Raw genomic sequence first — 6,000 nt, 5'->3', positions numbered from 1 at the left:
TTTATTTGCTTCTCCCCTCACCTAACCTTACGCACTGTACTTCCTGTAACAATAGGAACTATAGGTAGGAACCATTGTTTAGTTCCGTGGATCACACGGATTGTTGTTGTTGGAACACCCCCTGTGTAACCGGACCGAGCACGATGTACCGTACACGCTAAGTTAAGTTTATTAAAGTTTATTACCTAGTGGGGTGAAACTAAGAAGAGTGTACCCTTCTTTGAGACTAAGTACCACGTCATAACATGGTGGCAGCGGAAGAGGACTTGGTCTGAGTGCGTACTAGTTTTCTCCGGTCGGAAGAGAGTTAACTGATGCTAGGTTGAGCCATTATTGTCACATGAAGTTCCAAGCAGGCCATGGGCGAAGGTGGGCACGGATCTGTTTGTGTTTGACAACAAGGACTATCTCATCACTGTGGATTATTGGTCAAACTTTTGGGAAATAGACTACCTGGGAGATCTACCACAGTGATAAAGAAACTGAAAGCTTATTTTGCCCGCCAAGGCATTCCGGATTCAGTGATGTCAGACAACGGCCCACATTACGTGTCCCAGGACTTCCGAAAATTCGGCAAACAGTGGGGATTTCAGCATGTGACCTCGTCACCTGGCTACCCACAGAGCAATGGCAAAGCCGAATCAGCTGTCAAGACGGAAAAAAGACTTCTTATGAACGCCAAAGCGTATGGACAGGATCCTTATCTTGCAATTCTTGACCACTGCAACACACCGTCACAGGGCCTGGCTAGTAGCCCACCACAGCGACTACTCAGTCGCCGTACCAAAACACTGCTGCCAACGAAAGCAACCCTGCTGAGGCCAGAAGTTGTTCAGGTCAGCCAGAAGCTGAAGAGCATGCAGCAATGTCAGAGTACATACTACAACAGATCAGCTAGAGATTTGGACACACTTGCCACGGGTGACTGTGTGAGGACACAACCACTCCCACCCCACGCTGTCTGGAGATTTGGCAGGGTGCTGAAGCCAGTTGATGGGAGGTCCTATGAGGAACTATAGGTAGGAACCATTGTTTGTGGTGGGTCATACGGACTGTTGTTGTTGGAACACAGCCTGTGTAACCGGACCGAGCACGATGTACCGTACACACTAAGTTAAGTTTATTCAAGTTTATAACCCAGTGGGGTGAAACTAAGTACCACATCATAACACTTCCAGCCTCTCTTGGTGCCAGGCTTTGCTATCAGATCTCATCCAAATATATGTATAGAGAGAGGAGTCCAACCCTTACTACTGGAATATTGGAATATCGTGCGTAGAGGCATTAGGGCAGTGGAGAATCTCCACTGGAATGACCTGGAGAACCCAGCCGACCCAGACAAAATAGACCCAACAGGAGGAACAAGTTACACATCTTGTGTAGACATGCACACCGGGACATATCCCTCAATACTTGATGGGAGTCCCCGATATAACAATAAGATCTTTTCTCATGCAGTATAATTCTTGTTTTATTATGCTCACTTCATCCCAAACATGTTTATCTTTTTTTTTACCACTTTTATATTCAGCATTCTCAAGATTAGGGGGATTATCTTTATTTAATTCCTGTTTTCTTTAGGAAATGTTTGCATTTTATACCAAATTGAACATTTCGCTTGTGTTGGAAATACATTATTGACTTACCCCCCAGTAGCATCAGACCGTCAACACATTTCTTTATTTCTGCAGTGGAAAGCACTTCTGATCAAGCGTTACACATTTAATACATTCATACAGGTGGAGGCAGAAATGTCAAAGACAGATATGTCATGACTGCGACTAATCAGACAAACCCTATCTGCTCTGCTCTATTTTTGGGGTACTTAGACCTGGTTGTTGGCAATAATAAATCAATGAAAGGTTATTATTCAAGAAGTCGTTTTGTGTTCATTTGCATCTCTTCATGTTCACTTCACATCCCATAATGGGATATGGGTCTGTTTAATAATCCAACCATAATACTATTAAGCCTACTTACTACTATCTGACTCTGAGGGGGGGCGTCAGGGTTGGGTAGGGAGATACCAAAGGGAGCTGATCATAGTGTGGTAAATCTGTACCACACATTGACCAACAACTGGAAATACTTTACAAACCTGAATACGACTCAAGAAGTCTCTAACGTAACTGATGTTGTAGATCCATGGAATTTAAAATATTTAATGACACAGCAAAGAAGGCTTTACACTGAAGATCTGCAACTTGAGATTAAATCTCTTAATTGTGTGGAGTTCATTTTGGCACTTGATGTGTGTGTGTGTGTACCAAAACGCTCAGGCCTCTTTGTTCAGAAGAAGAAACTATTCATCCGAAAGGCAGCAAGGATTTTTTCAATGCGACATATTCAATGCTTCTTCTGAGCTAATCTGCACATACGGCAGAAACCTCAAGCATATCATCTCTCTCAACAGCGTTAAAATTCCCACAAGTGACCTGAAGAAGTGGTGATATTCATTACGTAATGTAACAAAAATCTTCTCAACAATATACGACAAGATGGCTCTGGATATTTGGTTTGTTCCTTTGTTAGTTACATTGTAAAGGGCACAGTCATTAAATCTGGCAGACGCTGAATATAACTGCTCATCAAAAAGTGATTTACATTAATTAGGTAAATGCATATTGATTAGGAACCACTTTTCACCAATTATTTGTGAAATAATTATAGTCTATTGTTTGAAATGAATATATTTATATTGATTTATTGATAAAGGAGTTCATTGTGATTTGGAATTTCATTTTATTTTAATTATCTTTTCTTTTTTTCTTCATGGCACATTAATTTCTTAATAACTTTTAATTTCACCCACGATGACCGCGGTGTTCTCGTCTTTCAGCCAATCACATGCCCTCCGTCTCTTTTGAAAGGTCGCTTTGGTAGACAGGCTGCCATGAAATCACTCAAGCACAAAAGCGAACTACTTTGTCACGGAATGGACAGATGGGGATAGGAAGCACACTCTGCTATGGAAGTAAATATGTGTCATCGGGTTTTGAAAGAAAAAGGTGATTGAATTTCTAGCACTGAATATTTATGCATTGAAATTATGTATCTGAAGGTTTTTCAACGTTAAAATACTGCAAAAAAAATCAACCGCAAATAATTCAACGTTAAAATATTAAACCGCAAAAAATTCAACCACAAACAACATCCGGGACCGCAAGGAAGAGCAATCAATTCTAGATGCAAGATCAGGAGCGTGCGCCAAGCAAAAGGAGCGAGGACCCAATACAACTTCGGATTGTCGGCAGCATGGCGACCGGATTTGAGCCATGTCCAATAATAACGGGGCTTTAACTCTTCTTTATGCCATCAGTGTGGTTTGAGTGTGTAAGATTCCGTAATAGACAGACATTTGTACATTAACAGACTGTATTGGACATGAACTAATCTGAAGTTAAACGAGAGCGTACAGCTTAGAATACGCCTCTTCTTCTAGTTTTGAATGAATTTAATGATCCTGAGATGCTTCGACAAGCTGTTAGGAGTGATTGGCAGAGTTTTGAAACCACGGACGCACTTGAAGAGGCACATGAGCCGCTGTAGCGTAGTGGGGGGGGGAGCGGCTTTAGCGGAGCGTGTAGACGCATAATCCCGACAGGACATGCAGGAATAACCGCAGTAGCGCCGAGTGCGGAAAGTGGTCGGTGGAAGGATCCTTTTTCAGAGCGGCACAAGCCGATCTCAGTTGGGTATTAAGCGGCATGTGAAGTCCATGTAACGTTAAATGAGTATTTTCATGACCATGGGTAAACTTTATTGAGGAGCTGATATGAACCTGGTGAAGAGGTAGAAAAAACCTGGGGCTGTATAAATGTATCTGTATGTTGTCATGGAGGGGGGGGTTCAGTAAATATGCCAGCAGGCTAAAGACATGCCGTAGTCCGTATTCCTTTGTAATGGAGAGTGGGATGGACGAATAATGCGGTAACACCCTGAACCTCCGGTGGGGATCACTCTCCGGGCCCTGACCCTTAAGGCATCAGGGCCTTTTGGACGAAGCCCAGGCCTGCTGCGAGAGGGCCCCGCCTGAGCGTGCCGTGCTAGGGCCCAGCCTCGACGAGGGGGTGCACGCGGCGACGCTCTCCTGTTCCAGTTGGTGCGAGCTTGTCGACGGCTGTGGCTGCTCGAGGGCGTGGCGTTGTCGGGGAAGCAAGGAGACGAGCGCCTCAGCCTGCCGCCTCTCTGCGTGGAGCTTATCCGTGATGGCCCCAATGGCGCCCCCAAAGAGGGTTGCTGGGGAAAGAGGGCATCAAGGAGGAAGGATTTGTCCTCCTTGAGGCTGGATTGGCTCAGCCACAGGTGCCGTAGCACCGTAGCCACCAGGGGTCCCATGGAGAGGCCGACAGACTTGGCCGTCTCCTTTGTGGCTCTCAGCGCGAGGTCAGCCATGTACCGCAGCTCACGAACTGCCTCCAGAGTTCGCTCCTTCCCCTCTGCCACGTCGGCAAGCAGCTCTGCCTGATACGCTTGGACAAGCGCCATCGTATGCAGGCAGGAGGCCGCCTGCCCTGCCGCCGAGTAAGCCTTGCCCACCAGCGCCGAGGTGGTCCTTAGGGGCTTGGTGGGCAGCACCGGTGTCCTAAGCGACACGGCCACGGGGGATACATGGCCCATCAGGGCCCCCTCCGCGGCCGGCATGCTCACAGCCATGTTGCCTACCCTCAGCTATAGACTAGTAAAAAGCCGTACGCGGGTTGTACACGCGAGCGGACACCGGCTTCCCCCAGGACGCCGACACCTCAGCGTGGACGTCCGGGAAGAACGGAAAGCACTAGCGCTGAGGAACTCTACAGGAAGGCAGAAACCGTTCGTGCAGCTTACCAGTCGTAGTAGGCTGCTGCCTATCCGCCGGCCAGCTGATGTGAAGCTTATCAGCGGCTCGAGTGAGGACCTCCATCAGTTCTTGGGGGGCGGCGGGGGAATGAGGCGCCTCGACATCCCCAGCCTCCGCTGCCTCCACGCTCACCACGTCCAGCTCCTCGGAGCTGGAGGATCGTGAGGGCGGCGTCTCGTCCGGGGTCGAGGAAGCGGCCGCGCGTGCCTCCGACTACGGATACGAGAGCCTGGGTCCCGCGGTGAAGGGCCGGGAAAGTGCCTCAGCCATCCCGGAATCCTCCGCGAGATCCACCTGCAATCCCCACGAAGACATGCTTCAGCACGAGCCGGACCGGAGCCGGACTGGAGCCACAGGGAGCACGACTCATCGAGCCCTCTTCGGCGAAGAGGGCTCGACGAGAGAGACGGGAGCGCCAAGAAAGGCGCAGCATGCTGGTTAGAAGACCAGGGTTCTCCCCATTGGTTAGATTCCACACGTGCTTCATGACGCGGTCACACAGAGGCGTTCCCACAGCGTTTTTACGCAGCTCGAGTTCCCTGAGAGGGAACAACCACAGATGGTTGTAGTGTCTTTGACTGAGATTCTCCAAAGAAAATCCAGAACGAACATGGATTAGTGACCAACATAGAGTGAATGCCAGTTCAGTACTTTGTGCTGGACCGCCTCACTCTAACAAGGACACCTGCTACTAAATATAGATTATTGAAGTAGATGGATTACTACCACAGAGATAATTGATAGACTGTTCAAACTGAAACATGATTATGCTGGTACCTTTTTGAAAAATGTTTTGATCCTGGAGGGCTACTTGTTTTTTTTTCTTCAGTTTTTAGTGTATGACTCATTTTGAGTTTAAGACTCATAGCCAGTTCCCACAATCCATATTGCTGTGAAATGAGCGTTCTACTACGATCTTTGAACATACTAGTGCACATTGATTACTCTCATGTTCTTTACTATTTGGTATTAGACTTAAGTTAAAGACAGTTCAGTCATTGCTACTTGTCTTTTCTACAGATAGAGCTGATATCCTTTGGCGTTGAGGGGGATAGCATGTTTAATACCTTGCTTTTAAGTTTTTAATTTATGATGAATATTTTACGTGGCGCACAGACCGACCTAACCAGTCTCAGTGTTCTCTCCGTCTCATGTAATGA

This window comes from Pungitius pungitius, chromosome 13 (genome assembly GCF_949316345.1).
Source record: "Pungitius pungitius chromosome 13, fPunPun2.1, whole genome shotgun sequence".
In the NCBI taxonomy this organism is placed as follows: Eukaryota; Metazoa; Chordata; class Actinopteri; order Perciformes; family Gasterosteidae; genus Pungitius; species Pungitius pungitius.
The sequence above is the reverse complement of the archived record's forward strand: the minus strand, read 5'-3'. Positions refer to the sequence as shown.